Source organism: Bacillus rossius, chromosome 2 (genome assembly GCF_032445375.1).
Source record: "Bacillus rossius redtenbacheri isolate Brsri chromosome 2, Brsri_v3, whole genome shotgun sequence".
Taxonomy (NCBI): domain Eukaryota; kingdom Metazoa; phylum Arthropoda; class Insecta; order Phasmatodea; family Bacillidae; genus Bacillus; species Bacillus rossius.
This window is the reverse complement of record NC_086331.1, coordinates 94843840-94856075: the sequence shown is the minus strand read 5'-3', so window position 1 is coordinate 94856075 and position 12236 is coordinate 94843840. Positions and strand designations below refer to the sequence as shown.

Here is a 12236-nt window from a genome sequence, read left to right as displayed (position 1 = left end):
AAAAGTCACAGTATGTTCATGTTGAGATAAGTGCACATTTCTATTTGTAAACTCTTTCTTACATGATCATAAAACTACCATTTTAAGGGAGTTTTAAGTATAATGTTAATTCTTTTTATAGTACTAATAAACTATTTATCTCTCAACTGCTGGATCAGAAATGGTGCATACAGTGTAGACTTTTTGACTCATCGCTCAGATAACCGGTATTTGATTCAGCCACGATAATAAAACCCAAGCCAAAAGGTTACTCTGAACCCAGAGCAAACAACGGTGTATAAGCCCATCCCTTCATTTAAAGATGTACTCAAAATCTGTAAACCACATTTGCAAAAATACACAGAAAATAGATATGATTTTTTTTCTCTTGCACATCCCCAATCATCTACTTAGATGGCTCGTGAGGATAGTACCTACACATTGGCTGCTTCCCAAATAATGATTGCCTTGTCACAGCTTGTTTTTCTGTGTTATGTTTTTAATGGTCTTATTTTATTTTTTTGTCTGGTGATGACGAATGCTGTGCTATTGAAAATGTGATAGACATGGTGTACAGACTGCTGGGGTGGTGTGTTCTCCTGGCGTGGGTTCTTGACTGGTTGCATTACGTTATTCTAGCTTCTAGGTTTGGGTTTTGAGGCGATGGATGTGTTGGTGCTGAGGCAAGATTTATATTTTAAATGCCTGAAAATTTGAGGGCGGAGGACCCCCGTGAAGACACCAGCCATGTAGATGTGAAAGTTAAGTACAGTAAACTCTTGATTATTAGTGTTAATTGGGGCTTACAATGCCTAGATAACTAAAATCCTGTAAAAATCATGGATAATCCATTTTATGGTAAGGGCTGCCCTCAAATTTTGGTCTCAACATAAATATTTGTCTTCACTAGAATTGTGAGCACAAGTGAACTATTTGAATACCGTCTCACAGCTTATTGGAACATAAACAATAAGGCAGTGTTGACATGCAGTATTTCTCCATCTGTTAGAGAGGCGGCAGTCACAAACTTTTCCCCCCCCCCTCCCTCTTCTTTTTTCCTGTATCTAATTCTTCTACCCCTTGGCGGCAAGTTACAATGTCTTCTCAGTTCACTAGCATTTAATAAAACTAGCATGCAGACAAACTTTTGCCAGGCTGGAGAAATAAAGTAGCACTTTAATACATCAATTCTCGAGGTGTGCTTTTTCACAAACCTAACACAGGTAAATTTCCATATATCAAAGTTGGATGCAGCAATACATGCACATCTTGTGTAGCCATGGCTGCAGTGTTTGCCATAAAATTTTGTAGTTACAAGCATAGGAAATAAATTATAAGCGTCATGAAAACCTGTCATAATACACACGTGAAGATTGCTTTCAAGTACATTGCTAGTTCACAGCAATTTACAACGGCGAAGAGGGATATTAACTCAACACTGCTCAAGATAAGATTGCACAAACTGTGCACGCACAAATTCCGGTGTCCATTCCTACAGCCGAATGCCAACCAATCATGTCACTTGCCAGGCACCTGCCGGGCTGATGGGCGGATGAAAGTTGTATAAAGGCACGTGAAACAAACAAGATGGAACCTGGATATGGGTACAGTGTGGCAAATGTGACAGCTGAGGGAGTGGGAGATAGGAAGTGTTGGACCAAACAGCTTCCTGACATGTAACAGGGTGGTTAAAAATATAGAATAGCCAAGTGAAAATGTTTGCTGGGGTTATGTCATCTTTTTTTTTTAACAGAATCAGAATATAATGAACTAATAATTTAACCCAATTTAAATACGGATAACCCAAAAACTGAATAATCTGGGTTCATTGAGAGTTTACTGTATTTTTTTTTTCCTTTTGAGGTGTCATTAGTTTTTTTTTTTTTAAGTTAAGTTTAGGTAGCCGTGAAAAGAATTAGCTTCCTCCCAAACTATCTCCCTTCTTTATCCTTCCTACTCTTCATTCTCTCTCTTTCACTCTCTGTATCCCCCCCTCTATTTTTCTCTCTTTTCCTCTTGCTTCCTCATTCTTTTCCCCTCTATCATAAAGTTAAATTTGTTAATCATGCAATTATATTCTACTTTTGGAATTTTTTGGGTTAATTTGAAGTTTTTATATTGTTTGATTAGCAAGATGGCCACTTACGGTGTTTAATGAAAGACAAGCAATTAAGTTTTGATATTAAAGTAACTGATAGGGTTCTTTTTTAAGAGGTAAGTAGACCTCGAGAAAAGATTTAAATGATAATTTTTTTATTATACAACAAAAGGCTTTCCTTTTATTTTGAGAAAAGAATCAAAAAATGTTTTTGAATCAATAGTTGTTACCAGCTAAACACAGAAAATGACTTAGTTAGTGACCAGAATGCAATTAGCCAGACAAAAATATTAATAACAAATTTTTCTTTATAAATATCAGATAAAATCAAATACTGTAGTAGAATAAAATAAAAAAGTCAATGAAAATCTATGAGAAGTCATGTTCTGAATTCCTGGTGGCGTGAACTGGTCCTAGGGTTGTAAATAATAATATCACTTGTACAAGATTTTTAAGTATTTATTTTCTCGTTCACAGCTATTTAATGGGTAAATGATAATCAATAATTTCAGTAAAAGTATGTAGAATGTTGGCTGCAACAATTTGCAACCTAAAAAGCATGTCAAAGTCATTTTTTAGATTCCTGAAGGAAAAAACAGGGAAATAGAAATTCTGTTTTTCCTTATGATATTTTTAAAATCAGTACTTAATCGTGACGAATCCAGTTTACAGTTGCATATTCATTTATTGAAATACTAATTGACAAGGAAAAGGGACATCACACACAAATTTTATTCTAAACATTAGGCGGTGCTTGGTGTGCAAACATTTTAGTGAAAATAGCAAGTCATAAATGCTCTTGCATTGAAATAATTCCATTCCTAAACTGTGTGTACATTGAAACAAATAAAAAATTTTAATGATAAAATTTACAAAGTTCCTAAAAAAAAAAAAACACTAAAAATAGATGTAGCAAGGACTGCTCTGTGTAAAAACTACTTTGTTTTTAGCAACAATTAGAGCGCAATCAGCTCCGAAGAATTCTAGAAAGTTTTTTATGAAATGAGATAGGATGGAAAAATCATGTCAACATGAAGGGAAACACACAAGAGATGCATTTAAAAGCATAGCTAAGTTTGCAAATGACATTAATGAGCAGCTTGTTGTGCAAATCCTATTTCACATCTTTCATCATAACAAGAGTGTATATTTTATTTTTAGATTTTCTTAATATTCTCACTATCCTGACAATTTAAATTGTTCCTCAGTTTCCTATACTGTACTAGTAAAATCTTTGAAAAGCTGTCATAGGAATAAACAATACTGGCATCAATAAAATCTAAAGACAAAGAAACCAGCCAACAACTGTAAAAACACATGACAAGATGTAGTTCAAGAATACCTAAAACTTATAGCAATGAATCATAAAATGTAATGGTGACTTAAAACATGTTATTTTATACCAGTGCTATCACTAGGATCAATAAATGTTGCTACATAAAGATGCATCTGTGAATCTGGCAGTTTGACAACACTATTTTGTCAAGTGTGGTTTTCCTGGAGAAATGCTGCTATATATAACCATCATGCTGCAAGGGAATAGTGTTTTCAGTTGTAATGAAGCAGTTTATAGGTAGGTGACAGCTCAGCATGAATTTCGAAGAATAGTGTTCAGGATATACAGCAACTTTCAGTCCACCTCATGCCATAAAAAAGGGTTGACACTTGAATAACAATCTAAAAAAAAAGGTGTTACGATTAAAACAGTACATACACCATAAAATACTGTGGAAGTGAGAGAGGCCGTTGAACGAAGTCCAAGCCGCTCTGTGCATCGCCATTCTGAATCACTCTCGGGCTGTCTGAACCCCACATTTTATGGATTTAGCACCACCATCTCCACCTTCACCCCTACAAAAACCAAATTATGAATGCATTACAAAACCATGACTATAAAAACAGAGTTAACTCATTTCTGCCAAGCATATTTTTGCAGTTGATTAATAACACTTAAGAATTTTAAAACAACTGCTGATGAACAACAATGTTAATTTTTATTTATCTCAAAACTTCACAGAAGGACATGCCGTTATTCCAGAGTCACAAAATGTTGCATGGTATCTTCATTTAATATTATCAAACATTTCTTCAATGAAGATGGTAGAGTAAAAGCACACGTGGGGAAAATTCTTGGCTCCTGAGTTTGTTCATTATCCAATAAATGAAGTAGACACTCATTTTCCAACAACATGGCTTTATAAGCCAAGGTGAGTTTTAATGGTGGTTGTGAGGATTTTTTTTCCTACTATGTTAGCTTTACCTCAATCTGCCGTATGTATATATATATCTGTGGCTTGGTTCTAAAAGGGCCAATGTCAAAAATAACTGTTCCGAGATATTAAGCTCTGAATATATGGTTTATTCTTAAAATATTAATGGCAAAGAAACTATGCACACCAATGTTATGATACTTCCCCAATACAAACTAGAGTCCATGACGAGTATAGTACACCAAGTCCAACTTCTCTAGACACATTAAACAAAAAAAAATTAATGACACTGGCCCTTATTTCGTTCAAAATGTATTAAAATTGCTGACATTGGCCTTGAAAAAGCACACAAAATACATAATTAAAACATTTAACTACTATTTATACATATTAATTAGATGAAATCATTTCAGTTCTTATCAATTTAAGAGGACTCTTGAACATAATCAGTCAATGCACATTAACATATGAATAATTTCACTAATTAATATTCTTCTCCTCCATGTATATTCTCTCACATTATGCTCAGTAAAAAACAGAAATAAATACATGTATTACATTGTAGCCCAATAAAACAACAAACAAAATAAGCACATCCATTGTATCCACAGGGTTTTGGTTAGTATTAAACAGGTTTAACTTTCACTTTATACAGTGTCTGCTTTATCTTCTTCACTGTCATCCGGGAGATACCCACCGGTAATCTCAGAGGATGGTGTGAGTCCCTTTAGGAATGACTCATAAAATTGACGACTGTTGGGATGAATGTAAGGTAAGAGAGACTTCAAATCATTTACCTTTTCTACCGGAAGTGGTAATGGCATACTTGAAATAGGACTTAAGGTTGGAAGCGAATTCCTTTTCTTGTGCCTTCGTGACAGATCCTTGAATTGTTCATCATCTTGGAAAGAATATTTGAACTTGATTGTATCAGAACATAACATGAAGAATCATATCTCATCCACTTTATTCTCAACCAAGAAATTTTTTCTCCTTCGGTATCAACCTTCCGGTGAACATAATGATTGCTAAGCAATTCCTTGAAGTTCAATAAGTCTTTCTGCTCCAGTTCAACAACTGTTATGGGTGGACGTCGTCGTACCATTGGAGTTAGGTTTGCCCAGTCTCTTGGAAGTTCTACATTTACTGTTGTGTTTTTCTTTGTTTTCTCAATTTTAGCATGTATCGTATCAGCCTCCATATGAGTATGGCCAGGCTCTAGGAATTTATTATTGATTATCAGTGTTCTACCTTGAATGTTTACAGTTTTCACATGAGTCAGTAACATTACGGCCACGTAAATGTTGCGATTTTGGCCAGGACAGGAATCGCTATACATATTCACTTCTTCAATTGCATCAGGTATACTCTGCAGATACTTGTATAAACAGGATGAAATTTCCTGACCACCTCTTGCTGCAATGGTTTCATCCCAGATTAAACAAGTACCGGTAGCAGCAGATTTCTGGCGACCTGTCTCACATATTTTTAAGTTAAATGTCCAGAGTTGTCGTTTATAAAATGCTACTCCACTCACTAAAAGTGGGTTAGGGAGGCATTTCTGAAGATCAAATGACATTGTTATGCACTTACTGTTACTTTTACTTAGCAATTTGTCTTTCCTTTTTTCTTCATACAACATAGAAAAACGTAACTACACTAGAACCTCGATAATCCGAGCTGGATGGGACCGGGGCCAACTCGGATTATCAGAACCTCGGATTATTGGAAATACGAATAAAAACACGCAAAATCAATTTCTAATACATATGTCGATGTTTTAATAAAAATAAAATACAAACATATTGAAAGGCAGATTAGAAATATATACATAACTATTATTTTTTAAAATAATCTATTATTGTTTTTTGTTTTTTTAATGCTCCTCGCTTCTCAGCTGCTCGTGTGCTCCACTTCTTAAAAAACATTACGTCATTTGGCGTGACGTCATCTTGCTGCTCCACGTATTCGAGTGCCTTTTCTAAGCGTAGAAACCCATCTGCATGGCTAATTTTTTTGTTGGTTTCTTCTTCCCCTTGTTCGTCTTTTTCGGTGTCCTCATCCCGGTTGTTGACCATTTCAATAATTTTCTCATCTGTCAATTCTTCAATTTCATCACTGTCTAACCACTTCTTAACCTCTTCAGCACTGGATTCCATTTCGCAGCCAGGGATTGCCACCATTAAATTCAATAGAGTCATATTATCACAGTCATCTTCAACTGTTTCTTCTTCTTCACTTTGTGAAACTCTCGGTTTTATAAGTTTTGACCAGGATTTCTGTATAGTTTCCTGTTTAATTTCTGACCACGCATCAACTAACCAATAGATAACGTCTTTTATATTAACTGTTTTTAGCATATCTACTAATGAAATTTCTTCTTCTTGCAAAATATATGTCAGAAGCATGCGTCTGTACTTTTTCTTTATTGTCGCAATGACGCCTTGGTCCATAGGTTGAATAAGGCTAGTCACATTTGGGGGCAGGAAAACAGTTTTAATTTCATCACTTGAAAGCTCTTCTACGTTTGGATGGGATGGAGCGTTGTCAATAACCAACAGTGCTTTTCTCGGTAATTGTCGTTCTTTTAAAAAAGTTTCTACTGAAGGAACAAATTCCTCGAAGAACCAATTTTTAAAAATGGTCGTATTCATCCACGAGTTCTTTTGATTTTTGTATGCGACGGGTAGTGCGTTCATATTTACATTTTTAAAAGCTCTAGGTTTTTTTGATTTTCCTATCACCAAGGGACGAAGCTTATGTGTCCCAGAGGCATTGGAACATGGCATAACAGTAATTCGTTCCTTGCTCTTTTTATGCCCAGGAGCGGAAATCTCGTCTTTGGATGCTAGACTCTTGTCAGGTAGCATTTTAAAATTTAACCCAGTCTCGTCACAGTTATATAATTGATCATGTGTGTAGCCCCCTTCTTCGATCATGCTTTGAAATTTTTGAACATAGTTTTCAGCACCAGCAGCATCAGCTGAAAGCTTTTCTCCTGTGATATGCAATTGCCGCACACCGTATCTTTTTTTCCATTTATCCAGCCATCCTTTACTGGCATTAAAATTGCTTTCACCTTCTTGTAATTTATTACGAAAATACTGCGCTTTTTCTTGTAATATAGGCCCAGAAAGAGGGACACCTTTTTGCCGCTGTGCTAAAAACCATGAAAACAAAGCTTCACTTGTTTTTTCGTACTCACTTTTTTTCATACCAGATCTGGATGTTGTAGCCTGAGAAAGATTTTTTTGAGTTTGCCATAATTCCAATTTCTGTCTGTTGCGCCTCCAGTCACCCACAGTAACAGCACTCACTCCTAAATCACGCGCAATTGTTTTTAGCGGCTCACCTTTATCAACCCGCGTCAGCGCTTCTAATTTATCACTTAATGATATTTCAGTATGTTTTCTTTTACTCATACTGGTTCATAATAGAACTGGGACGTAACTACATAGATGTGCTCACGGCGAAGAACTTATGGGAACTAAAAATTGCCCTCTGGAGGGAACGCGGGGAAGTGACGAGGGGGCGGAGGATCTAGGCCGACGGAGAAAAGGGGTTTCCCCCAATGTTCTAAAAATAGATGCTTGCGACTTCTGCAGGGGTGGGCGGCTACCTGCTATGTACAGTCACTTACCCAACTCACCCCATCAGGCCTTCCTCCTCAACGTAGCCCTGGCCGTCCCTACGTGTATGTGTGTTTGCAAAATTCATATTTTTTTCTTTCTCATAACCCCCGAAACTGACTCTGATTATTGGGAACTCGGATTATCGGAGCTCGGATTATCGAGACCCTAGTGTATATACTATTATTTTTTTGAGTCAAAAATAATTATTTTTTAATAATTTTATTTATAAACAATACATGTTTGCCTACAAACATTTCAATCAACCAGTGATTCGTATGTTTAACGTATTATTGGCTGAAATGTGTATAAAAATATTTGATTGACATATACATTGTGTATAGGTTATGTAGCACCTATTTCATTTTAAATGGCTTTATGTTTGTAAACATCATACCTGTATTATATTGTTGTGCTTTCGCCATTTCAACCATCATCTTCCCTCTTGAACACTTTTTTGTAACAAGGCTTCCAATTCCAATGTAGAGAGTTTTCATCATGCCATCTTAACTGAGTGCATAGAACAATATAAACAGTCTGCTTTCAACAATTATCTATATCGATAACTGTCAAACGTTGCTCACATACTAATTATTTTTAATTTTCGTGATTATGTCAACATGTTATTTCCAGCAACAGCGTATAAACATAAAGTAAATATCAATATATGATGGGTCACAATTGCCAATGTAATGCAAACTAAGCCAAATATCACAGTACTGTTATTGCTATAATGGCCAATGTTGACATTGGCCATTGCTTATTTGGCGCTTCAAAAGACCACTGTCAACATTGGCCCTTGTAGCACATAATGAAGAATTAATTATTGTTGTGACTTTGGCCCCATCATAACCTGTATCTGCCACATGGTAAGTTACAGACATTGGCCTTTATAGCACAATATGCACCACGTTTGAAAATGCACATTGGACTTAATAACTCATTTTTTGTAAAATTGGCCCCTTTAGAACCAAGCCACAGATATATATATGTGTGTGTGTGTGTGTGTGTGTGTGCACGTGTGTGTGTGTGCGTGCGTGTGTGTGTATATTTTCTTTTTTTGCATAAGTTTTCTTTCTCAGGGACATTATGAAATCCTATGCCTTCAGTTATCCAACCAGCATCTCACATTGTTTGAGAGTTGAAACATCAACCTAGTAAGATGACCAACACAATCCTTGGGACATCCTGCAGATTAATGGCTCTGAAATATAGTATGTTCAGAAAAAATTAGCCCTTTTCCCCCACAGTATTTTAAGCAAAAATAACCACTGGTCACAGTATTTTAAGTAAAAATAACAATTGTCCTTAGTATTGGTAAATTTTTTATTTACATTTTGGCTAGCCTATACATGTTACCAACCAGTTTATTTGGCACTTGTTATATTATTAGTTTTCAGCTGCTTCCTGTATCAATAATTAACCAATAAAAATATTATTTTAATTTTTGCATATTCAAATTAATTTATTTTGGTAAAAACAAACTCAGTCCATAGCCCAGAAAGTTATAAGCATAATTGTGTAACTATATATTTGCATATCAATGTTGATCAAAACATCAAAGAAGAGTAAATAAGTGCTATTTGTGTTACATTACAGTTCATATCATTTAAGTACCAATGAGTGGAGGGGGGACATTTTTTTCTTCTCTTGAAAAATTTCACTTTTGAACTACTGTTGTTTTTGCCAAAAGCTAGTCAATTTTTTTCCGTATTCTCTTTAAAACTATAAAGCTGTCCGATAATCTGGCAACAATTGCTTATGCTGCAAGGCTGTGGTCTCCAACATGCCAGATATTTCACTGTTAGTACTACTGCAAATTGACTTTATGAAGTTCGTTTAAAAAACCAGCAAGAAGCTTATCTGATTAACTTAATTTCATCAGTACCAACTAAGCAATAGTGAAGAAGACTGGATGGAGCAGACTTTAATAAATATAAACATCTCCCTCCTTTGAATAAGTGTATTTATTTCAACTAGATCTATGGTAGTTTGTAAAGCTGTGTTTGTCAACATGCATACCGTAACCAATGACAGAGTATGCAGACTATGAAAGTTGCTCATAAAGGAAGTTCATTAAAATACATGAGAGGACAGAAAAACCTCAGGAAATACAAAACCATACACAGTGATTAATACTGTAGTGGACAAAATTTCTTAATTTCCTGTCAAGACATCATGGTACACAACAAATAGAATAACTTACATGAAACACTGAACCCTTGATATTAAAAATCCCAATGTAGTGTAATGTATGGTTTTTAAATTTAAAAAAGACTACTTGAGAGGTTAAATCAGAATATATGGCAGCAAGTGCATACATGCAGTGCATTTGAGGAAATCAATAATAAATTAAAACTAGGTTCCTAAAAACAATAGTTCGTCAAGTTGCAGTAGATGAAAAAATAGTTCATCTGTGATGCTCAAAAGAAATTTTATAAGATGAAAGAGAGAGAAGATATTATAAACCAAAATGACCTCGTAGCAAGTATTGCACTAGATTACATGCAAAATGTACAAGTTAACAAAATATTTGTCCAGGAATTGTTCTATTTGAGACAGCTGACCATCAGTGTATTATGCATTCATAAAATGAAAATAAAAAAAAAATTAAAAAGACAGCAATGTGATATTTCAAGATTCTCATGAAAAAAGTATAGGTGGGAAAAGACCCATGGATATTTATTCCTACCGCGTCATTATGACATCAGTGTGGTAAAAGGAAAGTTGAAACATTCAAATTATAAACTAGAATTATTTTATACAGATTTATTGGTGATTCATGAAAATACAAATGAAGTGCCTTATTTTTTACACAGTTTCCTTCAACAGATATACATTTTCTCCATTGGATAGGAAGATTTTTGATCCATTCATGAAAAAAATAACATGGTTGGCCCAGTAGCCAATTGCGCACATACTGTTCGACCGCAGCATTATCTTTATATCTTTCTCCTCCTAATGCCTCCTTCAGTGGGGACCAAACATATGGTCGTCACATGGGGGCAAGTCTGGACTGTATGGTGGGTGTTCAAGAGGTTATGATTGTAATTTAGTGAGTTTATCATGAGTTAGAGGTGCTGTATGTGGCAGCATGTTGTTGTAAGGAGGACATTGCAAATTGGTTGTCCGCGTAGTTTGTTGCGATAAGCAGTCATGCAGCAGCTGGCAGTAGTAGGCCAAATTCACTGTCCATCTCTCATGTAGGAAGTCAATCAGCAGTGCACCTTCTGAATCCCAAAACACAGTAGCCAAAATTTTTCCAGCTGACAGCCGAGACTTGGCTTTGATTGATCCAACTATCCTCCATTCCATACTCTTCCTTTTGTTCTCTGGGGGTATGGTGATGGACCCATGTTTCGTTACAGACCACAATACAGTCGAGAAAAGCCTCCCCTTTTTGTTCAAACAATTTAGAAGTCTCTGGACAGATGCATTGCCATACATTCTTTTGTACCTTGCTGAGAAGACCCACCTTACCCTTATTTTTCGGTATCAAAGTGTGTTCAATATGATGGTATGAACACTTCCAACACTTATACACACCTCTTATGCAATCTCGGTAACAGTAATACGGTGATCACCTTCCACAAGCTCATGCACGACCTGAATATTGTCTTCATTGATGCTGGTACCGGATGCCGTTTATGGCTTTGTTTTTCCACTTTATCATGACCATTTCAAAACTTCTGGGCCAAATTGAACACTTGAGTTTAATACACAGTAGCAACACTAAACTGTACTTGGAGTATCTTCAAAATTTCACTCTATTTCACACCTTTGTTGGCGATAAAATTAATAAAACGTGTTGCACAACTCACACTGGTACTTTTTGTTCACTCATAGCGATACTCAAATGACGGACATGAGTGTGAGGGCCGTGTGCATGCCTATCTCCTCTCCATTCTCCCGCTGATTCCCGGTGCGCTGCACCACTCACATCACTCCTTGAGTCAAATGAACAAAATTCCAGTTTATATTTGAATGACCCTCATATATAAGTACACTGTAAAAGAGTGTGTTTAAAACTGTTTAAAAAAAACCAGAGGCATTCATTTTACAAAGAAAGTACTTTGTTAAAACTAATAACTTGCTTTTTAATGTGACTAGTTTGATGCACTTTCTTTACAAGTCAGAAAACCCAAGAGTTGTTACGGCAAATAATTTCACTGATGGTATTGTTGAGCACAACTTGAAGCTAAGGCTTGGAGAGACTACACCACCTGATTTACATAATCTCAAGGCATCATCAAAGCAGGTCTTTGCTGAAGTGGCGAAGGTCGTGAGTTTGAGCCCAACACCCTGGCATGATTCAAATTT

General features: G+C 35.8%; 1 protein-coding gene across 2 annotated transcripts in view; it reads right to left on the bottom strand.

Annotated features, from left to right (window-relative positions):
* Nucleotides 1–12236, bottom strand: part of LOC134529482 (ras-like GTP-binding protein Rho1) — a 90023-nt gene that overhangs the window by 60747 nt on the left and 17040 nt on the right. The window contains exon 2 of one of the 2 annotated variants that reach the window (XM_063363617.1): nt 3792–3928. The exons of the other annotated variant lie outside the window; for it this stretch is intronic. The gene's annotated coding sequence lies outside the window, so the exon portion shown is untranslated. The remainder of the gene's footprint in view (nt 1–3791; nt 3929–12236) is intronic. 2 annotated transcript variants of the gene reach the window in all.